The 27,249-nt window shown below is 42.2% G+C and overlaps 1 protein-coding gene across 37 annotated transcripts in view; it reads left to right on the top strand.

Annotated features, from left to right (window-relative positions):
• The window catches only part of LOC139561502 (receptor-type tyrosine-protein phosphatase delta-like), a 600,941-nt gene that overhangs the window by 9,781 nt on the left and 563,911 nt on the right, over positions 1 to 27,249 (top strand). The window lies entirely within an intron of this gene.

The raw sequence follows: 27,249 nt of genomic DNA, 5'->3' as shown, positions 1-27,249 counted from the left end.
TTTTTGTTATTAAAATCTCACTACTTTTTCAAGATAAACATTTTGAATGCGTTTTAATCGTGGTTATATTGTTATTTCTATATATGTTTGTTGCACTTTACCAAAATTGCAAGAGGTCTTCAATTCTGCTCATAGCACAAATGGCCAATTTGGAATTTTAAATGTATATGGATTTCCAGGAGAGACAATGTCCTTGTTCCGTGTGGCTCAGTTGGTAGAGCATGACACTTCAAATGCCAGGGTTGTGAATTTGATTCTCGGGGGGAAAGTATGAAAATGTATGTACCCACTACTGTAAATCGCTCTGGATAAGCACGTCCACTAAATTACATAAATGTAAAAGATAATCCTGAGAAAATGAACTTACATAATTGAACAAGATGTTTGAAAGAGATGCGTATTTCACTGAATGGGCCTCAGCAATGTAAATACAGCGGTTGCGGGCGTATCGCTGCCCATGGATTCCACTGGGCCTTAGAGTTCTTTGTCTTTGATTGCTTCGGAAATAGGACGGTTTTTGATCATGCCCTACCTCGGACATAATGAACGACAGCTCAGAAAAAGGGAGAGTATAATCTGTACAGACACATAAGCACAGGAGAGTAACCCAGCTGTCATACCACCCTGCATCCCATTGCTGGCTTGCCTCTAAGACTAAGCAGGGTAGAGACTGGTCGATCCTTGAATGGGAGACCAGATGCTGCTGGAAGTGGTCTTCGAGGGCTAGTAGGGGCTCTCTTCCCTCTGTTCTCAGAGAGACATCAATGCCCCAGGGTTATGAGTACAGGTGCTAGCCCTGGTGTCCTGGCTAAATCCCCCACCTGGCCTCTCATACTATCTCGGCCACCTAATCATCCCCAGCTTCCATTGGCTCATTCAACCCCTATCCGCCCATGTAACTTCCCCAGGTCTTTCCAGTGAAGGAGAACTCTGTAAACTTACCTGGTAAAATAAGGATTTCAGATTGAAAAATAAAATAAAATGTGTTACAACCAATTACACTGAACCTCTTTGAGCTCTCTCTCCCCCCTCTACCTTAACAGCATCCTACCAGTAGGTGATTGTCATCGGCGAGCAGTGACGAAAACGGTAAATTCAGTTTGACAGAGAGGGCTGGTCTCACACTGAGTGAAATTGAAAAGGGTTATCATAGCAGAAGGCCTAAATGTCGATGCTGGGCTACAGAGCTGCCAGGATGAATGAAGTGCAGGACATACGCTGAACAAAAATATAAACGCAACATATAAAGTGTCGGTCTGATGTTTCAATAGCGAGCTAACATAAAAGATCCCAGACATTTTCCATACGCACAAATAGATTGTGTCTTAGTGTAGAAATATGTTTACATCCCTGTTAGTGAGCATTTCTCCATTGCCAAGATCATCCATTCATCTGACAAGTGTGGCATATCAAGAAGCTGATTAAACAGCATGATCATTAACAGGTGCACCTTGTGCTGGGGACAGTAAAAGGCCACTATAAAATGTTAAGTTTTGTCACACAACACAATGCCACAGATGTCTCAAGTTTTGAGGGAGCGTGCAATTGGTATTCTGACTGCAGGAAGAATACCAATTATGTTAATTTCTCTGCCATAAACTGCCTCCAACATTGTTTTAGAGAATTTGTCAGGCAATAGCTGCAGAAAAAGAACACAATTGCATTTTATCAATGGCAATTTGAATGCACAGAGATACCGTGATGAGATCTTGAGGCCCATTGCTGTGCCATTCATCCGCCACCATCGCCTCATGTTTCAGCATGATAATGCAATGCCCCATGTCACAAGGGTCTGTACACATTTCCTGGAAGCTGAAAATGTTCCAGCTCTTCTATGGCCTGCATACTCACCAGACATGTCCCCCATTGAGCGTGCTTAGCATTTCTTTTATTTAACTATGCTAGTCAGTTAAGAACAAATTCTTATTTACAATGACAGGCTACACCGGCCAAACCTGGATCAATTGTGGACCGCCTTTTGGGACTCCCAATCACAGCAAGTTGTGATACAGCCTGGATTTGAAACAGGGTGTCTGTAGTGACACCTCTAGCACTTAGATGCAGTGCCTTAGACCGCTGTGCCACTCGGGAGCATGCGCTGGATTGATATGTACACCAGCGTGTTCCAGTTCCCTCCACTATCCAGCAATTTCGCACAGCCATTAAAGAGGAGTGGGACAACATTCCACAGGCCACAATCAACAGCCTGATCAACTATGTGAAGGAGATGTGTCGTGCTGCATGAGGCAAATGGTGGTCACACCAGATACTGAATGGTTTTCTGATCCACACCCCTATCTTTTTTTAAAGGTATCTGTGACCAACAGATGCATATCTCTATTCCCAGTCATGTGAAATCCATAGATTAGGGCCTAATGAATTTATTTCAATTGACTGATTTCCTTATATGTACTGTAACTCAGTCAAATCTTTGAAATTGTTGCATGTTGGATTTATATTTCTCTTCAGTATATTTTAACGTGGACGATGTCAACTTTAGATGAATATACTATATCGTAACATAAAATTAAGCGGACTCTAAGACAAGAAAATCGAAACAGAAAAATAAAAAAATTAAACAGGAAAAAAATATGTCCATCTAGTTCAGGAGTTTTACAAGGAAATGGAAATGGACAGACATACCATAAGTATTTTCACAATGAAAAAGCTAAACTTGGCTTTATCACTGCGTATATGGAGCTGAGTAGTTAGAATGACTTGTGATCATTGACAATGAGATGATTTAACGTAATCATAAACAGTCTGGGCTTTGTGCTTCGGAAGTCTCACAATCTGGACGGGCTCCTGTGTGTACAATTCACTCAATCCCACACACACACACACGCACACACACACACACACACACACACACACACACACACACACACACACACACACACACACACACACACACACACACACACACACACACACACACACACACACACACACACACACACACACACACACACACACACACACACACACACACTCTCATCTCCCTTCTGCTGGGCGGTTGGCTCTGGGCGCCCAGCAGATCTGGCGGCATCATGAGTGAATAACAATGAGGGCTTTGGGGGATCAGTTCCCCAGGAAAGCTCCATACTTGGAAGGGTTTACGCTAGTCCCAACTTCATGAGCACTGTGCCGCCTTAAGAGGACAAACAAATGGTACTGAGGAGTTCCGACTCGCCAAAGGGGATCGCATCTGTTCACGGGCTCTCTGTTTCCACTCACACACATTCCCTGTGCTCCTACACACAAGCCTGGGATATGTGTGCTGGGTCTGACATGTGCCCGTGCATGTGTTTTTATGCTGCTTGTTGGTGTGCAGCATCACGCCGTCACTCACTTTCCCGAAGATGATTATTTATTTCATGTGATTAGTGATTCACATACGCCTATCCTTTGTGAGCTGGTTCTACTCTTTTTGGCAATTTATCTGTGTGTTTTGTGGTGGAAAACTGAGCGGGTCAAGCATGAAACATCAACCAGAGATATTGACGCTTGAATTTTTTATTGAACCTTTATTTAACTAGGCAAGTCAGTTAAGAACAAATGGTTAATTACAATGACAGCCTACCGGGGAACAGTGGGTTAATTGCCTTGTTCAGGGGCAGAACGACAGATTTTTTATCTTGTCAGCTCAGGGATTCGATCCAGCAACCTTTTGGTTACTGGCCCAACGCTCTAACCACTAGGCTCTCTGTTTCTTTTGCACTAGGCTCTGCTGTCTTTTTTGCACAAAACAGGCTTCCATTCCATTCCCCTTGTCACAAGTGGATTTATGGCTGATTTAAGAGGAAGTCGTCAATTTTGTTACAGTCAACTCTGTTACTTTATTTGGAGCTTAATAGGCACTTACTATAGTTAGATTTGATTTAACCTCTTGTGAAAACATGTTTTTTTATAAAGTTGAAAATGTGCTCTTTATGACATAATGTTAAAATGAGGTGAAATTGAATTATTTTGGGACCAGGCTATTTCTCAAAAGGCATCGATTTGGTGGAATGACCCACCTTTCTTTAAGCAGGGCCAGAGACAGGCACAGGTCCGGCTGCTCGCGGGGCTCATTTGCTGGTCTCTTCGATATATAATTGCACCAGGCTCCCGATAAGATCCGGCCCAAAATCCCTTGCTGCTAGGTGTATTTTTAGAACAAAAAAAAGAGTGTGAAGCGCTCTGCATGTGTGCCGTCTGAATTCCAAAACTCAACCCATCCAAGGCTCAGCTTTTAATCAGCAGCATCTGGACTGTGGCTGCTTAGACGAAGAAAAAAAGGTGAAAACAGGAGAGAGAAAAAAGCAATTTTTGTTCTCTGTTGGTTAAGGTCATCGCATAGCGGTTTTAAAGCCAAATGGGCGAAATACAAAGATAGGCAAAAGAGGCTATTTCAAAGTGATTTGCAAATATCCAAGATGATAGGAGACGTGACAAAAATGGACACAAAGAAAGACAAAAAAGGCCTTGGGCACTTTCTCAAACCTATTTCTTCCTAGGTGATACAACAGATAGCCTTAGCTTGTTGTGTCATTCAAAATAGGCCCCTAACTAATCCCCCCCCCCTTTCTTCCTGTAGAGCACAGAAATACATGATAGATAACATTAGTATCCATCGAGTCGGAGGAAGGGAAAATCGATGCAAGGTGAAAATTGAATTTGCCCAAAGAGCCTTTAGGCAGAGTGCAATTTGAAAACACATATTTTATTTTCCCCTGGGCGTCTAGAGGGGTGGGAAGAGATGGACTGCAGGTCTAAGTGGGATGGAAAAACTGCAGTGGTTGAGTGAGGGTGAGGGTATGCTATGGTGCTATGCTATGGTTGGAACTCCCCTTCTATCTAGCCTAATGTGCCTCCCCTTTGATTGCTTAATTCGGTAAGGGCCACGCGTACCTTATCGGATCATATCAAAGGTCAGAGGCGTCCTGTAGACAAATCAATCTCTCCGTCTGAGGAGGCACTGAGGAAACACAAACGGAGGGAGAGACGATCCATCTAAAGGGCTAAGAGTGAACGAGGGAGGGGAGGTAGAGGGGCGTGGGGGGGGGGTGAAAAAAGAAAACGATGGCATCTGGTGCCTGGAGTGAAGTGAGGAGGAGAGTGAGAGATTGAGCGGAGTTGGGGAATGTGATATGATCAGAGAGAAAGGGCGTTTATAGTGGTTGTGAGATAAAAGCTTTTTCGAAGTAGAGGAAGGGAGATTACAGTATGGTCATTCACGTTGATGATGAGGCAGTTATGACTGGATGCCGGTGTCATTGACATGGTAGTTATGGTATGAATTGATTGAAGACTACCTATATAACTGGTTATGGTAAAGAGAGAACATTCATTTACGATTGTGCTTGACTGAGGCATAATGTCATTAATTTCTTATAGTTTCTGTATTTGACGGTATTTTCATTCATAATGATAGTCCCAGGTGGTGGCTAATCCATTGGCTGCAAGCCTTTTCATGCCTCACTGATCCCTATTGAATATTGTTTCACTCACAGTGTTTTCCAGCCGACAAAGACTAACCAGTAGGCCATGAGCCATCCGTGAAACACAGATTTCTAGGACCAGTGCATATTCTCTCAAGAAAAAAATCGATAAAATTAAATATATGATTGAAATGTTGTATTCATAGTCTACATCACTGTTAGCCTTATATATACTGCACAGTATTAGCTAAACGGCTCTGTGCCATAACAAACCTCTTAGAACTACCTCATTAAGATATAGTCATAATTAAACCATTGGTGCATAAACATTCTAGTGGTGGGCTGGCACCAGTCCTGGGCCAGGTTTATAGGTGATGATAAATCATCCACAGTTTATTGCTGGCAAGATGGTTAATTTTGTCCCCTGAGGGTGTAATTAGTTCAAGTATACCTGAGCACAGGGCAGCACATGTAGAATGGAGAGACCGGGGTGCCCTCTGTTTCCTCCCGTAAAGCTAAAACCCTCTGCGTCATCATTCACCTTATCCTGGCCTCGAGACACCAACATGGACGCTTCGTGGGAGATAATGTTTGCACAACCACCTAAACTGCAATGAGCTACAGTGAATGAGCTACTCATTTTCTAGTCAGGTTGGTGCCGGTCGGCCCTGGCTTTGCAAAATGTTAAGCACAGTGCCCGCCACGAGAGAAAAGGCGTTTCTCAAGACGAAAAACACATATTTGGACAAGCAAACGCTTCCTCGCTCTTCACATCGCCACACTTCGACACATGTGCTGAGACAGCTGGGAGATGATAGTTTTAGTTAGGTATTTTTTTGTGTGTGATTCAACGAGAACAACTGAATGTTTGTCTGCCTGCCCAAGCAAGTGGACGAACAAGGCAAGCGGCTTACAACCTGCTAATTGCTAGTCAGTCAGTCCAGCGAAATGCATGCCCGGTATCTGAAATGAGGGAAACGGTAGTGTTCTTTTTTGCAATAGCCAAGTAAGTCACAGCAGACTAGACCTGGGCCCAACGTGTTTTAAATGGATTACGCTAGTGTGACATTACGATTACATGCTGCTAGCAGGGACCCCGATGAGATGAATAACATTTTATGGCTTTACAGCAGATATCCCCCCTCAACGTTGAATGGCTTTCTGTCTACCACATACAGTAGCATCACGGTCTGGGTGTGTGATCGTTTTTCTTTTGTGCGTCACAAACAGTTTTGTATCTTTTTTTTGTGTGGTTCCACTACAAAATTTTGTTTAAGAGAGCTCCAGACAGAAAATATGTTTGTGTATGTATCTTTTTTTCACCCTTTGTAATCTTTTCAAATATTTCAGTGCAGACCTTTTCAGAATGTTCTGGTCATGTGACCAGTCTTGTAAAATGTTCCCCTTTTCCTTGCCATGCAGACTGTAAGGCTTTGAAATTTGTCAACTGCCTCCCAGCCCACAACTCCAGGCTTTTTCTCCATACATAACATTAAAGTAGATTTACTGTGTCCGTAAAATGTATATAGGTTCAGATTTTTTGTTAAACTCAACGTTAGAAATACATGGCAAAATAGAAATCAAACTGGATGGGCTTCAGCGATAGATGGGAGGGGTTGATGGTAGCTGAAGGATGGGATTAAAAACTAACAAAAGATTCAGTTGAAGTCAGAAGTGAACATACACCTTAGATAAATACATTTCAACTCAGTTTTTCACAATTCCTGACATTTAATCCAAGTAAAAATTCCCTGTTTTATGTCAGTTAGGATCACCACTTTATTTTAAGAATGTGAAATGTCAGAATAATAGTAGAGAGAATTATTTATTTCAGCTTTTATTTCTTTCATCACATTCCCAGTGGGTCAGAAGTTTACATACACTCAATTAGTATTTGGTAGCATTGCCTTTAAATTGTTTAACTTGGGTCAAAAGTTTTGGGTAGCCTTCCACAAGTTTCCCACAATCATTTGGGTGAATTTTGACCCATTCCTCTTGACAGAGCAGGTGTAACTGAGTCAGGTTTGTAGGCCTCCTTGCTCGCACACGCTTTCTCAGTTCTGCCCACACATTTTCTATAGGATTGAGGTCAGGGCTTTGTGATGGCCACTCCAATACCTTGACTTTGTTTTCCTTAAGCCATTTTGCCACATCTTTGGAAGTATGCTTGGGGTCATTGTCCATTTAGAAGACCCATTTGCGACCAAGCTTTAACTTCCTGACTGATGTCTTGAGATGTTGCTTCAATATATCCACATAATTTTCCTTCCACATGATGGCATCTATTCTGTGAAGTGCACCAGTCCCTTCTGCAGCAAAGCACCCTCACAACAGGATGCTGCGATCCCCGTGCTTCATGGTTGGGATGGTGTTCTTCGGCTTGCAAGCCTCCCCCTTTTTCCTCTAAACATAATGACGGTCATTATGGCCAAACAGTTCTATTTTTTTTTCATCAGACCAGAGGACATTTCTCCAAGAAGTACGATCTTTGTCCCCATGTGCAGTTGCAATCCGTAGTCTGGCTTTTTTATGGCGATTTTGGAGCAGTGGCTTCTTCCTTGCTGAGTGGCCTTTCAGGTTATGTCGATATAGGACTCATTTTACTGTGGATATAGATACTTTTGTACCTGTTTCTGCCAGCATCTTCACAAGGTCCTTTGCTGTTCTGGGATTGATTTGCACTTTTCACACCAAATTCCGTCCATCTCTAGGAGACAGAACACGTCTCCTTCCTGAGCGGTATGACGGCTGCGTGGTCCCATGGTGTTTATACTTGCGTACTATTGTTTGTACAGATGAATATGGTACCTTCAGGCGTTTGGAAATTTCTCCCAAGAATGAACCAGACTTGTGGAGGTCTACAATTTTTTTTCTGAGGTCTTGGCTGATTTCTTTTGGATTTTCCCATGATGTCAAGCAAAGAGGCACTGAGTTTGAAGGTAGGCCTTGAAATACATCCACATGTACCCCTCCAATTGACTCAAATTATGTCAATTAGCCTATCAGAAGCTTCTAAAGCCATGACATCATTTTCTGGAATTGTCCAAGCTGTTTAAAGGCACAGTCAACTTAGTGTATGTAAACTGGAATTGTGATACAGTGAATTATAAGTGAAATAATCTATCTGTAAACAATTGTTGGAAAAATTACTTGTGTCATGCACTGACTTGACAAAAATATAGTTTGTTAACAAGAAATTTGTGGAGTGGTTGAAAAATTAATTTGAATGACTCCAACCTGAGTGTATGAAAACTTCCGACTTCAATTGTAACTATTGCACAATACATTGTGTCTATAAAATGTAGTAAATTATAGTATGTATAAGCTGGAAATATAAGTATTGTTGTCCATTACTTTACTCCAATTAGGGGAGGGGTGGTAGAGTTAGCGGAATTTAATAAATATATTTAAAAGAGATACAGTGCATTCTGAAGGTATTCAGACCCATCACTTTTTCCACATTTTGTTACGTTACAGCCTTATTCTAAAATGGAGATTTGTTTTGATATTTCCTCATTTATCTACCCACAATACCCCATAATGACAAATCAAAAACATGTTGTTAGAAAAACAATGTAGAAAATAGTAAAAATCAAGAAAAACCCACCTGAAAACCCAACCCACCTACTCATTCAATGTTTTTTAGTTTTTTTGACTATTTTCTACATTGTAGAATAATAGTGAAGACATCAAAACTATGAAATAACACATATGGAATCATGCAGTAACCAAACAAGTGTTAAACATATTTAAATGTATTTTGTTTTTTAGATTCTTCAAAGTAGCCACCTTTTGCCTTGAACAAAACAAAACAATGAAGTTGATTTACAGTAGTTCCATAGCTTCTATCATTTTAACTAAAATTGGGGCCTTAAAAAGGCAGATCCCCCCCTCATCTCTGTGCTTCACAATTCCCCTGTCCTTAGCACAACATTCCATATCCCAACCTATTCAGTATTAATATTCATCTCAATATTCAGTGAATTGCTTTCCAGTCAAACCCATCCGCGTACCTTAGCTATTAGCTACCATTACATCATCCATATGGGCCGAGACCCACTGTAGGCCCACAGAAACACCTCACCTACCCCCTTGCTGCATTATGACAATATGTCATAAACCTTACTGATAAAGGATGATTTAATGATGCTCCCTTGGTAAAATGCCCTCTAATTTGTAGTCAAGCTGCACAGAAAATCGGTAGATATGGCAAGGTGTGTGTGTGTTTATTCGCGATGCCATCGAAGATGTCAGAGTCTGTGTGTGTGAGGGAGGCGGTGGCCTGCTCACCTCTTACCTCTAGAGAGACCATAAAACAAGGGGTGATATGACTACGGACGGGGTTGAACGCCAGTGTCCTCGTCCACACTGACATCAAACACACACGCACACAAGTGGGAGAGCACACACTAACAGCCACAGATCAGACTGAAATATTAGTGTTGTTTCTTTCCATGGGATGTGATATCAGGGGTCAAGATATTACAGGACCTAAAGGTCTGACCTTATAATTGATTGTGGTGTCGGGAGTCCTTTGACACCTAATGCCTTTGGTAAGATTCTTCATAGACGCCCTTGAACTCACTGAAACCCGAAATGAGTCTATCAACCTTTGCATGCTCAAAATGTTATCTGACTTAGCTACATGTATACTGAACAAAACGCAACATGCAACAATTTCAAAGATTTTACAGAGTTACAGTTCATATAAGGAAATCAGTGGATCAAGCTATGGATTTCACATGACTGGGAATACAGATATGCATATGTTTGTCACAGATGCCTTAAAAAGGGTAGGGATGTGGATCAGAAAACCAGTGGGGTTTTGTGGGGCCGTGCATGGGGCTGTGCATTATCATGCCACCATCACATGAGGTGATGGCGGCGGATAAATGGCACGACAATGGGCCTCAGCATATTGTCATGGTATTTCTATGAATTCAAATTGCCATTGATATAATGCAATTGTATTCATTGTTCGTATCTTTTGCCTGCCCATTCCATAACACCACCGCAACCATGGGACACTCTGTTCACAATGTTGACATCAGCAAACCGCTCACCAACACAACGTCATACATGTGGTCTGCGGTTGTGAGGCCGGTTAGACCTACTGCCAAATTCTCTAAAACGATGTTGGAGGTAGCGAAATGAACATTACATTATCTGGCAACAGCTCTGGTGGACATTCTTACAGTCAGCATGCCATTTGCACTCCCCCTCAAAATTTGAGACATCTGTGGCATTGTGTTGTGTGACAAAACTGCACATTTTAGTGTGGCCGTTTATTGTCCCCAGCACAAGGTGCACCTGTGTAATGATCATGGTGTTTAATCAGCTTCTCAATGTGCCACACCTGTCAGGTGGATGGATTATCTTGGCAAAGGAGAAATGCTCACTAACGGATGTAAACAAATGTCTGCACAAAACTTGAGAGAAATAAGCTTTTTGTGCGTATGGAACTTTTCTCAGATCTTGAAATATGGGACTGACACTTTACATGTTGCGTTTCTATTTGTTGTTCAGTGTAGCTAATAACCACTATGAGCCTGCGTCGAAAGACATCCAAATTACTCTCTGCTGACCTTTTGGACAATGTACAGTGTACATACTTTATGAATTAATGCACTGGGGGATTTGCTCCTCTATGGATTACGTTGTCGAACTCAAAGTTTGAATTGGTCTCTCACTGCGACTCAGCAGATGAGGATTGAAACCAGTGAATAATAGGCTGCCTCCACAAACCACATTATTAGAGGGAACTGACTGCCATTTCATGAAATGGATCCAAACTGTAATTATCCCATTCATTCATGATAAGTCTATATCTTATATTGATTTTCAATGACATTTTCAACGGATATCGACTGAAAGTGATGGCCAACTCTCTCTCTCTTTTTCTCTCTTCCTCAATTCATTTCAATTCATTGGCATGGGAAACATATGTTTACATTGCCAAAGCAAGTGAAATGGATAAATAAGTGAAATAAACAATAAAAAGTGAACAGCAAATATTACACTCACACAAGTTCCAAAAGAATAAAGAAATTTCATGTGTCATATTATGTCTATATAAAGAGTTGTAACGACGTGCAAATAGTTAAAGTAAAAAAGGGAAAATAAATAAACAAAAATATAGGTTGTATTTACAATGGTGTTTGTTCTTCACTGGTTGCCCTTTTCTTGTGGCAACAGGTCACAAATATTTCTGCTGTGATTGCACACTGTGGTATTTCACCAAAAAGATATTGGAGTTTATCAAAATTTGTGGGTCTGTGTAAGCTGAGGGAAATATGTGTCTCTAATATGGTCATACATTTGGCAGGAGGTTAGGAAGTGCAGCTCAGTTTCCACCTCATTTTGTGCCTCAGTCTACCTTTGTCTCTCCCTCTATCTCTCTCCCTCTCTCCCACTCACACACATACCACACTTTTCTATCTCTATCTTGTGAGGGCTTATATGAGGCAGATTTGAGGAGGAAGAGACAACCTCCCCAGTTAGACCATAGATGGGTACAGATTCACTTACAGTACACATTTCCCTCTTTTGTTCCATCAAGGAGCAACCTTGTGCTGTATGTAGCCAGTTACTTGGCAATAGAGAAAGCCATTGTCTGACCATATGGATGTGGAGTCCCTGTGACCCTCACACTGACAGAGAAACCACTTCACCCCCCTAACAATAGCCTAGGGCTGTGTCCTATATGGCAGCCTTTCCCTATATAGTGCATTACTTTTGACCTAAGCCCTACGTGAATAAGGTGCCAATTTGGGACTCACCCTATACCGAATGTGCTGTCTAGACTACAGCCTTCCTATCTACCCTCCAAATCTTTTCAACGCATTACATCAGACTACCGTATAATGACGATATTACTCTTAAATGTTGCTTCCATTGTAAAACAGCTAGATACTCTTATCTAATGCTAATTGAATGCGGTTCTCTTAATTGAAAATTATGTTCGCAAATGAGTTGTTTAGCACGGCGCTTTTCCTCCCACGCACAGAACATCTAGCTTTTTTTGTGATCGTTTTAATGAATGGAAGTAATTGTGTTGTATTCTGAGCGTCTGCGCCTGAAAGATCATTCAAAATAATCGCGGTTTACCGTCAAATATATCGTCTTCAATGGAAAGCCAGCCTTCCCTCTAAGCAAACAATAGTAATACCTCATAACAATGAGTTTGGATTTATTTTTCGGTGGTTGTTTTCTTCTTTTGCATCCTTGGAGACACACAGAGGGTAGATTTTCACTTAGTTTCTCCCGGCGTCTGGCTGCCGTGTGTGTTACCAGCTATTGTGATTACAGGAGCCGGGGAGATGAGGAAATAAATTAGCATTCTGCTCCAGGCCGTGGCACAATCAAGCTGGAGTGTCTCCGCAGAGAAACACTAGCATCCAAATGTAAACTTGCATGGTGACAAAATGTTATAATGATTCACCGTTCCTACACCGCACACACCCTTCCCTAAACCCCCTCCCCATTCCCACCTCACCTCCCTCCCTGAACATCCTGTGCAAAGGTACATGACAAATGGGCGTTTCCCCCCCCCCCCCCCCCAAAAAAAAAGAAGACACGCCGCTGCGATTCGACACTAAACCTAGCAATCCGCCCTGGCGAACCAGATACATTTTTGATAAACTGTCCCTGGAGGTTTATAAACATATTTTCGATAGAGAGAAAGAGCGAGAGGGAACAAGAGAGAGTGAGGGAGAGAGTGAGAGGGACGGAGGGAGGGGGGTAAAAGCCACAAGATGTTTCTCCACATTAGACATGCTCCGACACCGGCTGGTTTTGTGAACTTATGGGCAGGGTAGCAGCACCTGCTCCCTGGCAGCTGTAAACATTTCGGCAGGCTCTTATTCCTCCTCCTCCACTACTGGCCCCACCATCCATTTGGCCCTGCTTTGTGATTACCATAAAAGGCCCCCATTGCCTGCATAAAGATGGAGTGGGAGACCAGGGCCCAGTGGTTTCCATTAGCAGACCCTTTTTATGGGAAGGGCCAAGTATGTCCCCCGGGCGAGGCCAAAACCCTCACTACTTCACTGCATACTCTGCCAAATAGGCTCTCTGTAATCAAGGACTCAGCTAAAAGAGGAGCTTAGGTGATATTAAATGGATATTATAACTGAGGGAGTAGATCAGTAGTTACTTGTTTTGGTAGTAGTACAGCAGCAGTAGTAGTCTTTGCACTACTAGTAGTAACAGCAGCAGTAGTAGTCCTTGTAATAGCAGCAGTAGTATAAGTAGTTCTAGTGGTAATAAAAGCAGTATTAGTAATAGTAATAGTAGCTGTAGTGGACTTAGTTGTGGTCGTAGTGAACTTCTACGAGTAGTAATAGTTTTAGTAGTAGTAGTAGAAGTAATAGCATCAGTAGCAGTAGTAATTCTAGTAGTAATAAGAGCAGTAGTAGTAGTAGTAGTAGTAGTAGTAACACTATCAGCAGTAGTAGTAGTAGTTGTAGTAGTAATAACAGCAGTAGTAGTATTAGTAATAGTAATAGTAGTTGTAGTGGACCTCGTTATATTAGTAGTAGATGTAGTGGATTTCTACAAGTAGTAATAGTTTTAGTAGTAATAGTAGTAGTAGTGGTAATAGCATCAGTAGTAGTAGTAGTAGTAATAATAATAGTAGTAGTAGTAGTAGTAGTAGTAGTAGTAATATCATCAGTAGTAGTAATAATTATAGTAGTAATAACAGCAGTAGTAGTAGTACTAGTAGTAGTAGTAATAATAGTAGTAGTAGTAGTAGTAGTAGTAGTAGTAGTAGTAGTAATATCATCAGTAGTAGTAATAATTATAGTAGTACTAACATCAGTAGTAGTACTAGTAGTAGTAGTTGTAGTGGACTTCTACTAGTAGTAATAGTTTTAGTGGTATTAGTAGTAACACCATCAGCAGTAGCAGTTGTAGTGGTAATAGTAGAGGTAGTAGTAGCAGCAGCAACAGTCGCGATAGAACAGCAGTAATATGCTGTCTTTATGCAGTTGCTGTACTTTACGCAGTGATAGTATGATGAGGCAACATGTAGATTATTAACAGCGCCATACATCTAATGAAATAGCTTGACTTTTATTCATAGAAAATCCCCTTCTGATTTGATCCAATTCCATTTTTTCGGCAGAGATGAGGTATACAAAAGGGAAAATATGAATATCTTAACAACAAAAACATTGTGTGCCGAATGCAGATTTTTCCAACAAACAGAAATACGTTCACATACAGTAAACAATGCTAACAACCATTTTGATTTGCACCAGGCCCACGTAAAATGGATACGTGAGCTAAATAATTTTGGAATGTCATACATCACACTCGCCACTCTCCCCAAAGACAAAAGATTCAAACAGGAAGGCAAATCCCAAAGGGGTTCCAGGGACTGAAACACTGACAATAATATATGCAGCACAAAAATATATTATAAAAACAATGACTTCAGATCAATGTGGCCACTTATTCCCAGTGACAGGACGGAACTATATTTTACTCATTAGCGATAATGCCCGAAATGAAGAGGGCTGGATGGCATTGCTTTGAATAGTTCTCCATGTGTCTGTATGCACAAAAAATTAGCATTTGCAAGTGGATTTTCTCAATCTTCTCAGCAAAGGTGTTAGAGGCGGTCTGTGACTAAATCAGTCGGCCACAGTGACAATTGCACGGGGAATGATGGGGTTTCATGAGTTTGATGAAATGCCTTCATTTCTGCAGTTACAGGCTCAAAATAATCCACTGAGGTATTGTGGGTAGTTGGAGAAAGAGGTGACAGTTTAAGAAAATGTTCCATGCTGTTCACTCTATTCAGTCTACAGATATGTGGCATGTTCTTTTACTTTCCCTGACAGGTTCAGCAGTTCAGAGACATTTTCACAACTTTTTTTTCACTACTCTGGTGATGAGGAGGGACTCATCACCAGAGTAACAGAGTACAAAAAATACAACATATTATTGGTGTAGTCACAGTCATATGCTATCCTAAAACATACCACACATTTGTTTCACACCTCAGTCAAAGGTACAGTACCAGTCTAACGTTTGGACAAACTTACTCATTCAAGGGTTTTTCTTAGATGTTATACATTGTAGAATAATAGTGAAGACATCAAAACTATGAAATAACACATATGGAATCATGTAGTAACCAAAAGTAGCCGCCCTTTGCCTTGATGACAGCTTTGCACACTCTTGGCATTCTCTCAACCAGCTTCACCTGGAATGCTTTTCCAACCGTCTTGAAGGAGTTCCCACGTATGCTGAGCACTTGTTGGCTGCTTTTCCTTCACTCTGCAGTCCAACTCATCCCAAACCATCTCAATTGGGTTGAGGTTGGGTGATTGTGGAGGCCTGATCATCTGACTCTATCACTCTCCTTCTTGGTCAAATAGCCCTTACACAGCCTGGAGATGTGTTGGGTCATTGTCCTGTTGAAAAACAAATGATAGTCCCACTAAGCACAAACCAAATGAGATGGCGTACCATTGCAGAATGCTGTGGTAGCCATACTGGTTAAGTGTGCCTTGAATTCTAAATAAATCACAGACAGTGTCACCAGCAAAGCACACCCACACCATCACACCTCCTCCTCCATGCTTAACGGTGGGAACCACACATGCGGAGATCATCCGTTCACCTACTTTGTGTCTCAGAAAGACACGGCGGATGGAACCAAAAATCTCAAATTTGGACTCATCAGACAAAAGGACAGATTTCCACCGTTCTAATGTTCATTGCTGATGTTTCTTGGTACAATCAAGTATCTTCTTCTTATTGGTGTTCTTTAGTGGTGGTTTCTTTGCAGCAATTCGACCCTGAAGGCCTGAGTCACGCAGACTTCTTTGAACAGTTGATGTTGAGATGTGTCTGTTACTTTAACTCTGTGAATCATTTATTTGGGCTGCAATTTCTGGGTCTGGTAACTCTAATGAACTTATCCTCTGCATCAGAGGTAACTTTTGTGACTGCACTTGAAGACATTTTCCGGATTGACTGACCTTCATGTCTTAAAATAAGATGGAGTGTTGTTTCTCTTTGCTTATTGGAGCTATTCTTGCCATAATATGGACTTGTTATTTTACCAAATAGGGCTATCTTCTGTATTTCCCCCACCTTGTCACAACACAACTGATTGGCTCAAACTCATTAAGAAGGAAAGAAATTCCACAAATTAACTTTTAACAAGGCACACCTGTTAATTTAAATGCATTCCAGGTGAACCTCATGTTGCTGGTTGAGAGAATGCCGAGTGTGTGCAAAGCTGTCATCAAGGCAAAGGGTGGCTACTTAGAAGACACTCAAATATAAAATATATTTTTAATTGCTTAACCCTTTTTTGGTTACTACATGATTCCATATGTGCTATTTCATAGTTTTGATGTCTTCACTATTATTCTACAATATAAAAAATAGTAAAAATAAAGGAAAACACTTAAGAGTAGGTGTGCCCTGGTACTGTTATGTCTCAGTCACAAACGAGCTCTTTCCAGCTTTCATATTTCTCTTTTGTAAAGCATTGCCGCCTATGTCTACACTTTCAAGATGTAAAGGCTGATTCGAGCACCAAGGAACATAAGCAGGCGTGATGGAAATGCATTACAATAGCGATAGCAATTGTCATTAGCATGGACACTCAAGGTATACACGCTGCCTTTCTTCCCTAGTGTGAAAGGGCAGGGGAAATTACAGTGTTTGTCTTTTGTCAACATCTGGCTAGGTAGCTAGCACAACAAGCCCTCATTTGAATAGGAGGAGTGCTATTGCTAACTCAACTGGCGACTGCCAACGAGCGGCATTGTGGAAAGCTTGAATGCCATTCTCCAGTATGAAGGATGAGTACGGGTACATCGGTTTTCTTCTATCTGTTTCTTTCAGTCTGTGTGCGTGTATACTTTGACCTCCAGACATTCGCTTCCTGATTGACCATTGTGAGTTACACAATGACATTTGAAGAGAAAAATACCTTCTCCCTCCCAAAGACCCATAGATATATAATACTGTTGTTATGTTTGTGTGCCTGGCTTGGCTGTCCCATTTCAACTCAATATAAATGCAGTTGATGCATTGATGGATTGTCCATCATTCCCTATGAGAGTCATTCAATTCATCAAATAATTTTCTGTATTTACTGGCATTGACATGGAATTGAATCCTCACAATGGGGTGTGCCTTAATTTGATTATATCCCCCTCCCCATATTTTCTTTCAAGTTCATTGGGAAGAGACAGTGGGAGAATGACAGGAAAGTAAGGAGAGAGAAAGTGGGTGTACAAATGACAATGAGTCGGTTTCGAAACAACGCCAACACTGACGTGATTTGAGGGAAGCAGCAATAACTAGATCACCCCAGGCCACCTCATTCATTTCTAGGCTACTGTCCCATGTGAATCGAGTGACCCCTGAGACATTTCTGGTTTCTACAGTCATGAAGGGTCTGCGGTAACTCAGAGCGGAACGCCGTAGTCCTGTGTCATTCACCAAAGACAAAGCAAATCAAATTGTATTTGTCACATACACATGGTTAGCAGATGTTAATGCGAGCGTAGTGAAATGCTTGTGCTTCTAGTTCGACAATGCAGTAATAACCAACGAGTAATCTAACCTAACAATTTCACAACAACTACCTTATACACACAAGTGAAAAGGAATGAAGAATATGTACATAAAAATATATGAATGAGTGATGGTACAGAACGGCATAGGCAAGATGCAGTAGATGGTATAGAGTACAGTATATACATATGAGATGAGTAATGTAGGGTATGTAAACATATAAAAGTGGCATTGTTTAAAGTGGCTAGTGATACATGTATTACATAAAGATGGCAAGATGCAGTAGATGGTATAGAGTACAGTATATACATATGAGATGAGTAATGTAGGGTATGTAAACATTATATGAAGTGGCATTGTTTAAAGTGGCTAGTGATACATTTTTTCCATCCATTTTTCCTTTGTTAAAGTGGCTTGAGTTGAGTCAGTATGTTGGCAGCAGCCACTCAATGTTAGTGGTGGCTGTTTAACAGTCTGATGGCCTTGAGATAGAAGTTGTTTTTCAGTCTCTCGGTCCCTGCTTTGATGCACCTGTACTGACCTCGCCTTCTGGATGATAGCGGGGTGAACAGGCAGTGGCTCGGGGGGTTGTTGTCCTTGATGATCTTTATGGCCTTCCTGTGACATCGGGTGGTGTAGGTGTCCTGGAGGGCAGGTAGTTTGCCCCCGGTGATGCGTTGTGCAGACCTCACTACCCTCTGGAGAGCCTTACGGTTGTGGGCGGAGCAGTTGCCGTACCAGGCGGTGATACAGCCCGACAGGATGCTCTCAATTGTGCATCTGTAGAAGTTTGTGAGTGCTTTTGGAGACAAGCCGAATTTCTTCAGCCTCCTGAGGTTGAAGAGGCGCTGCTGCGCCTTCTTCACCACACTGTCTGTGTGGCTGGACCAATTACGTTTGTTCGTGATGTGTATGCCGAGGAACTTAAAACTTACTACCCTCTCCACTACTGTCCCGTCGATGTGGATAGGGGGGTGCTCCCTCAGCTGTTTGCTGAAGTCCACGATCATCTCCTTTGTTTTGTTGACGTTGAGTGTGAGGTTATTTTCCTGACACCACACTCCTAGGGCCCTCACCTCCTCCCTGTAGGCCGTCTCGTCGTTGTTGGTAATCAAGCCTACCACTGTAGTGTCGTCTGCAAACTTGATGATTGAGTTTGAGGCGTGCATGGCCACGGAGTCGATGGTGAACAGGGAGTACAGGAGAGGGCTCAGAACGCACCCTTGTGGGGCCCCAGTGTTGAGGATCAGCAGAGTGGAGATGTTGTTACCTACCCTCACCACCTGGGGGCGGCCCGTCAGGAAGTCCAGTACCCAGTTGCACAGGGCTGGGTCGAGAACCAGGGTCTCGAGCCTGATGACGATTTTGGAGGGTACTATGGTGTTAAATGCTGAGCTGTAGTCGATGAACAGCATTCTCACATAGGTATGGGGCTGGCTGGGGATGCGGCTGGGGATGCCGTCTGGGCCTGCAGCCTTGCAAGGGTTAACACGTTTAAATGTTTTACTCACGTCGGCTGCAGTGAAGGAGAGTCCGCAGGTTTTGGTAGCGGGCCGTGTCAGTGGCACTGTATTGTCCGCAAAGCGGGCAAACAAGTTGTTTAGTCTGTCTGGGAGCAAGACATCCTGGTACGCGACGGGGCTGGTTTTCTTTTTGTAATTCGTGATTGACTGTAGACCCTGCCACATACCTCTTGTGTCTGAGCCTTTGAATTGCGACTCTACTTTGTCTCTATACTGACGCTTAGCTTGTTTGATTGCCTTGCGGAGGGAATACCTACACTGTTTGTATTTGGTCATGTTTCCGGTCGCCTTGCCCTGATTAAAAGCAGTAGTTCGCGCTTTCAGTTTCACGCGAATGCTGCCATCAATCCACGGTTTCTGGTTTGGGAATGTTTTAATAGTTGCTGTGGGTACGACATCGCCGATGCACTTGCTAATAAACTTGCTCACCGAATCAGCGTATTCGTCAATGTTGTTGTTTGACACAATGTGGAACATATCCCAGTCCACGTGATCGAAGCAATCTTGAAGCGTGGAATCAGATTGGTCGGACCAGCGTTGAACAGACCTGAGCACGGGAGCTTCCTGTTTTAGTTTCTGTCTATAGGCTGGAAGCAACAAAATGGAGTCGTGGTCAGCTTTTCCGAAGGGAGGGCGGGGGAGGGCCTTATATGCGTCGCGGAAGTTAGAATAACAATGATCCAGGATTTTACCAGCCCTGGTTGCACAATCGATATGCTGATAGAATTTAGAGAGTCTTGTTTTCAGATTGGCCTTGTTAAAAGCCCCAGCTACAATGAATGCAGCCTCAGGATATGTGGTTTCCAGTTTACATAGAGTCAAATGAAGTTCGTTCAGGGCCATCGATGTGTCTGCTTGGGGGGGAATATATGCGGCTGTGATTATAATCGAAAAGAATTCTCTTGGTAGATAATGCGGTCGAAATTTGATTGTGAGGAATTCTAAGTCAGGTGAACAGAAGGACTTGAGTTCCTTTATGTTGTTATGATCACACCACGTCTCGTTAATCATAAGGCATATCCCCCCGTCCTTCTTCTTACAAATAGGATGTACTCATGCCTTCTACAGAGAGAAATGCATTGAGTCTTCCTGACCGCTTATGTTACAGAGGTCTCTTTAAAATCAATACTTTTCTGTTCTATGACATACTTTACGTGTGTTGGCGTACTATTCAGCCATCTTGGGTATCTATCGGTCTTCATGTCTTTGCTTTGAAGTCATCAGATCTTGTACCACATTCCAACCGCATTTGTATGTTTATGCAAATCTTCTAGTAAAACTTTATTTAGATTGCTGCAAAGACATACATTCATACAAACATATGTTCAACTAGCTATTGGCATGTGATTTCTTTGAAATGCACAACAAAGTATCTTAGTACATTATGTCAGCACAATTGCAAGTTGGCTCTTAGTGCATAAAAAATAGATTTTGTGGATTGTTTAAGCATCAAAATATTATCTGTGGTGGACTATTAAAGTAGTGTGGTCAGTTGAGTTCACAATGCATCTCAATAATCTGATGTGGCTTCGTCTCCTATCAACCAATCAAATCTATTTATAAAGTCCTTTTTACTTCAGCCTAACACCCCAGAGAGCAATCAATGCAGATGTAGAGGCACCAGGGCTACCAAACAACTCCCTGGAAAGGCAGAGACCTGGGAAGAAACCTAGAGAGGTAACAGGCTCTGATGGGTCTTCTTAACTTCAAATGCTCACACGTGAAAGAACTTGGACAGGTGAAAAACTATTTTGAGTCCACCAATTTGATTTCGATCAGCACAGGTTGAAAGGAGATAAGAAGAGGAAGCCACTTAAGAACATTGAGAAACACCCTCTTTGTTTGATCACCGGGATCAGCAGAAAGAGAGGAGATGAGGAGAGGAAGTCACTTTACACTATTGAGAAACACCCTGTGTTTTCCAATCTGTCTGTTATTAACGATAACATCAGAACCCTGTATCCTTGGCTTATGAAGGCCCCTTCCCATGTTATTCACAACTACTGATTTGAAAAAAATATTCCAGTTATGCATAGAATGTCAAGTGTAAGTTTTGTATGCCAAGCGCTGGCAGAAACTGGGCTTGTATAATAGGGTGCTTCAACAGTCTTCCCAATGCATCATAATCATGCGCTTGTCTCTGGGTAATGCTAATTGGATCGAACTCCAGATACAGACACCTGGGTCTGCTGCTGATGCTTTGTGTGTCTCTCTGTGTGTGTGTGTGTGTGTGTGTGTGTGTGTGTGTGTGTGTGTGTGTGTGTGTGTGTGTGTGTGTGTGTGTGTGTGTGTGTGTGTGTGTGTGTGTGTGTGTGTGTGTGTGTGTGTGTGTGTGTGTGTGTGTGTGTGTGTGTGTGTCTCTGCTGGTTTGAACATTGAACAACGGGCAGTATAGATTTCCAACGTTGATTTAAATTATTTAGATACCTCAAACTGTAGCTTGAGAAATAAATTCCCTCATACACAGCATGCATACAGTAGCCTATGCCAAAGGCTCTGAGGACTGTGTGGGTCTGAAGCTATCTTAGCATGCCGTCTATATGAAGTTATGGGAAGCTAGCTTAGCATGCCGTCTATATGAAGCTATGGGAAGCTAGCTTAGCATGCCGTCTATATGAAGCTATGGGAAGCTAGCTTAGCATGCCATCTATATGAAGCTATGGGAAGCTAGCTTAGCATGCTAAGTCTATGAGAAGCTAGCTTACCATCCCAGTACTATTTGAGTCTATATGGCGCTATGCCTTCTATATGAGGAGTTAGCCTTGTGCTCTTGCTAGTTAATCCCAATAATTGACAGATGGGTCCTTTCCGAGTTTCTCTCATCAGCACCAGGGTGAGTGGGCGCACCCCCCTCTCCGTCCATGCCAAGTGTGTGTACTGGCTGTGACCTCCCCGCCCATGCCAAATGTGTGTACTGGCTGTGACCCTCCCCGTCCATGCCAAGTGTGTGTACTGGCTGTGACCCTCCCTGTCCATGCCAAGTGTGTGTACTGGCTGTGACCCTCCCTGTCCATGCCAAGTGTGTGTACTGGCTGTGACCCTCCCTGTCCATGCCAAGTGTGTGTACTGGCGGTGACCCTCTCCGTCCATGCCAAGGGAACCCAAAAGGGCTCTACCTGAAACCAGAAAGGGTTCTCCTACGGAGACAGCCAAATAACCCTTTTAGGTTCTAGATAGCACCTTCTTTTCTAAGAGTGTAGACATGCATAATGTTGGAGGGTGACACAAGGCCAGCGAAGTGACCTCCCTGCATTTGTTCTACTTGACTTGTTGTGGCCCACAGGAGCACAGCGTTGAGGGTGCTGTGGTTCTGTAGCAGAGTGGCAGGGCAACAACACAGTCCCCCCACCCCCTCCCCAGATTACAGCACAAGAGCAGAATGAGACGCTCCAGTACCTCTCCACCCTCCAAGTGGCACCCAACATTATTTGTGTTTTATTGGGTCTGTTCCCCCTGTCGATCAGAATCTGGGTTTGTCTAAGAGAGCAACTCTTGGAGACTCAATAAAGGGATGAACGGCTGCATTGTCAAGGTGTCTGCCAACACTGTACCATGAGGGGAGATTGTGTCAGTGCGTGTGGTTGTGAGAGTGTGTGTGTCTGCTCATGTTTTTGTTAGTGTTAATAGGGTACACCATGTGTGTTCGTTGGTGTGTGTGTGTGTGTGTGTGTGTGTGTGTGTGTGTGTGTGTGTGTGTGTGTGTGTGTGTGTGTGTCAGTGTGTCAGGGTTTCCGTTAGCCGGTAATAGCTAGCTTTTAGCCACCCCAAAATATGAAAAGCCGATAAATAAAACTGGTTCCGGCCATTTGTTGAGGAGAAGAAAAAAAATCCTATTGCAAAATAATGCTTTTTATCCAATTCATTGATGAAAATACCAGTCGATGTAAATACATTTTACCGATCATGGTTATCGGTCTATGGGTAATTTGCATACTTTTGTGGAATTAACTCAGCTCATGTATATTTCGGTTAGTCATTATGATTCTTATTTATCACATGCGCACAGTATACAAATACAGAGCCTAGTTTAAATGGAAAATCTGTCAGACAGCGCGAGAGCTGCTGCTACAGTTCCTGTTGACGCTGGATTGAAACTTGCTTTTATAAGCCCAAAAATAGTGCAACAATTCTAAATATAAAATATAAAATGAAATCACGTGTTAAATATGTTTTGATGGACACAATTAAAAAGAGCTACTATTTTAATTTCTCAACTGGTGATTGAAGTGCGCTTCCCAATCGTTATTCAAGTGCATAGGCAATGGTAGGCAGGATCAGCGAGTCACACATTACTATGTGAACTGGAGGCAGTATGCATTTTGAAAACATATAGCCTATATAATTGTGTGAAACCTGAACATTTTACTTGTTTTACCTTGCTTCAAAGGAGCCTGGGCAAAATCAGTTTCTATAAACGCTGAGGCAATTATTTTATTAAGACTTCATATGACATTGAAACAAGTATCATTTTCTCTCATGTTCTATTGGTTTTCAAATCAAATTTCTTTCATTGTCCAGTAGCCAAAGGCACAAGTCATATTAGTCATATTAACAAGCCATGCTAGTTGTTGCTTCTTTAGATCTCCCATCTTTCAACATTTTGAACAGATATTTTCATCTTTGTCACAGGCTTTTGACAACGGCGTTTTACTGCTAATTGCATTATAGAAGGCACAAACATGCCGTGTGTGCATTGCTGCGCTTCTAAGGTGAAGAAATTATAGTTCATCAACGTTTTAAGCTAAACGTTCTGATCTGTTGCACAAGCCTCATTGCTTTACATTTTTTTTTTGATGTACTGGTTTTATGAATTTGGGATCTACAGTGATTAGGCGACTCTGGGATGCTGGCATTCTAGGCAAAGAAAAGCCATATCTCAGACTGGCCAATAAAAATAAAAGATTAAGATGGGCAAAAGAACACAGACACTGGTCAGAGGAACTCTGCCTAGAAGGCCAGCATCCCGGAGTCGCCTCTTCGCTGTTGACTTTGAGACTGGTGTTTTGCAGGTACTATTTAATGAAGCTGCCAGTTGAGGACTTGTGAGGTGTCTGTTTCTCAAACTAGACACTCTAATGTACTTGTCCTCTTGCTTAGTTGTGCACCGGGGCCTCCCACTCCTCTTTCTATTCTGGTTAGAGCCAGTTTGCGCTGTTCTGTGAAGGGAGTAATACACGGAGTTGTACGAGATCTTCAGTTTCTTGGAAGTTTCTCGCATGGAATAGCCTTCATTTCTCAGAACAGGAATAGACTGACGAGTTTCAGAAGAAAGGTCATTGTTTCTGGCCATTTTGAGCCTGTAATCGAAACCACAAATGCTGATGCTCTAGATGCTCAACGAGTCTAAAGAAGGCCAGTTTTATTGCTACTTTAATCAGAACACAGTTTTCAGCTGTGCTAACATAATTGTAAAAGGGTTTTCTAATGACCTTTTAAAATGATAAACTTGGATTAGCTAACACAACGTGCCATTGGAACACAGGAGTGATGGTTGCTGATAATGGGCCTTTGTACTCTTATGTGGATATTCCATAAAAAATCAGCCGTTTCCAGCTGCAATAGTCATTTACAACATTAACAATGTTTACACTGTATTTCTGATCAATTTTATGTTGTTTTAATGGACAAAAAATTTGCTTTTCTTTCAAAAACAAGGACATTTCTATGTGACCCCAAACTTTTGAACGGTAGTGTGCATATAATTAGGAATAAAGTGAAACGCATCAGCATGTGTGATAAGTCCAAAAAGTTTGTGCAAAAAGGATCAATCCATATTGTCTGGGTAGCTATTTGGTTAACTATTTAACTTACTCTTATGGCTTGGGGGTAGAAGCTGTTCAGGGTCCTGTTGGTTACAGACCTGGGGCATCGGTACTGCTTACCATGCGGTAGCAGAGAGAACAGGCTATGATTTGGGTGGCTGGAGCCTTTGCCAATTTTTACAGCCTTCCTCTGAACCACCTGGTCAAAAGATGTCCTGGATGGCAGGGAGCTCGGCCCCAGTGATGTACTGGGCCATCCGCACTACCCTCTGGAAAACCTTGCAGTCAGATGGCAACCAGTTGCCATAAAAAGAGGTGATGCAGCCAGTCATGATGGTACAGCTGTATAACTTTTTGAGGATCTGAGGGCCCGTGCCAAATCTTTTCTCCCTAATGAGGGGAAGGAGGCATTGTTATGCCCTCTTCAAGACTGTGGTGGAGTGTTTGGACAATGATAAATCCTTAGTGATGTGGACACAGAGGAACTTGAAGCTCTTGACCTGATTCACTACAGCCCTGTTAATCACATTTCAATCCGCCATCTATCTTTCTATAGAACCACATAAACAGTTACTATTCATATATCCGCCTCCTGAAAATGGTCACTGCCACAGAGGAGGTGGGCATAGTATCGCCCACCTCATCACACTTTCCTTTTACCGCTCCCTTCTTTCTTCCATCCAGGGAGCAAGGGATGAGGAGAATGAGAGGAGAGGAGGAGGGAAAGGGGGAAAGGTCATCCCACGGCATTAGCCGCAGCGTTGAGAGGCGCGATAAATAAACAAATAGATAAGTAAAAATAGGTGCAGATACTTAGCGGGCGTAACGAGACAGCTGAGGCCATCCGGAATCAATTCTGTGCTCAGGAGACGGTAATCACTACAGCTTCCTTAACACTGGCTTAATTGGACTTCAGTCATTTACACCCAGCCCTCAGACCTCTCTCTTGAGTATTTGTGTGTGTGTGTGTGTGTGTAGCTTGGTCTCATAGACTAGACGTAACATACTAAATATAAATCCAGGACACTCAAATTAGTATGATATGTTACATTTGGTATGGGTACATAAGACAGAAGGTTACTTAAGGAAAAAACAAAAGAGGGTGGTTGGTCGGGGTGAATGGGTCGGCAAATATTGCTAGCTTCTAGCAACCCAAAGGTTGTGCATTTGAATCTCATCACGGACAATTTTAGCATTTACAGTGCCTTGCAAAAGTATTCACCCCCCTTGGCGTTTTTCCTATTTTGTTTCATTACAACCTGTAATTTAAGTAGATTTTTATTTGGATTTCATGTAATGGACATACACAAAATAGTCCAAATTGGTGAAGTAAAATGAAAAAAATTACTTATTTCATTTTTTTATTTTTACAAAATAAGTAATGGAAAAGTGGTACGTGCATATGTATTCAACCCCTTTGCTATGAAGCCCCTAAATAAGATCTGGTGCAACCAATTACCTTCAGAAGTCACATAATTAGTTAAATATAGACCACCTGTGTGCAATCTAAGTATCATATGATCTGTCACATGATCTCAGTATATATACACCTGTTCTGAAAGGCCCCAGAGTCTGCAACACCACTAAGCAATTGGCACCACCAATCAAGCGGCACTATGAAGACCAAGGAGCTCTCCAAACAGGTCAGGGCCAAAGTTGTGGAGAAGTACAGTATTTTTTTGTGCAATAAAACATATCTGAAACTTTGAACATCCCACGGAGCACCATTAAATCCATTACAAAAAAATGAAAGAATATGGCACCACAACAAACCTGCCAAGAGAGGGCCGCCCACCAAAACTCACGGACCATGCAAGGAGGGAATTAATCAGAGGCAACAAAGAGACCAAAGATAACGCTGAAGGAGCTGCAAAGCTCCACAGCGGAGATTTGAGTATCCTACCATAGGACCACTTTAGGCCATACACTCCACAGAGCTGGGCTTTACAGAAGAGTGACCAGAAAAAAGTCATTGCTTAAAGAAAAAAATAA

Source organism: Salvelinus alpinus, chromosome 31 (assembly GCF_045679555.1).
Source record: "Salvelinus alpinus chromosome 31, SLU_Salpinus.1, whole genome shotgun sequence".
NCBI lineage: Eukaryota > Metazoa > Chordata > Actinopteri > Salmoniformes > Salmonidae > Salvelinus > Salvelinus alpinus.
This window is presented reverse-complemented; position numbering and strand designations above follow the sequence as displayed.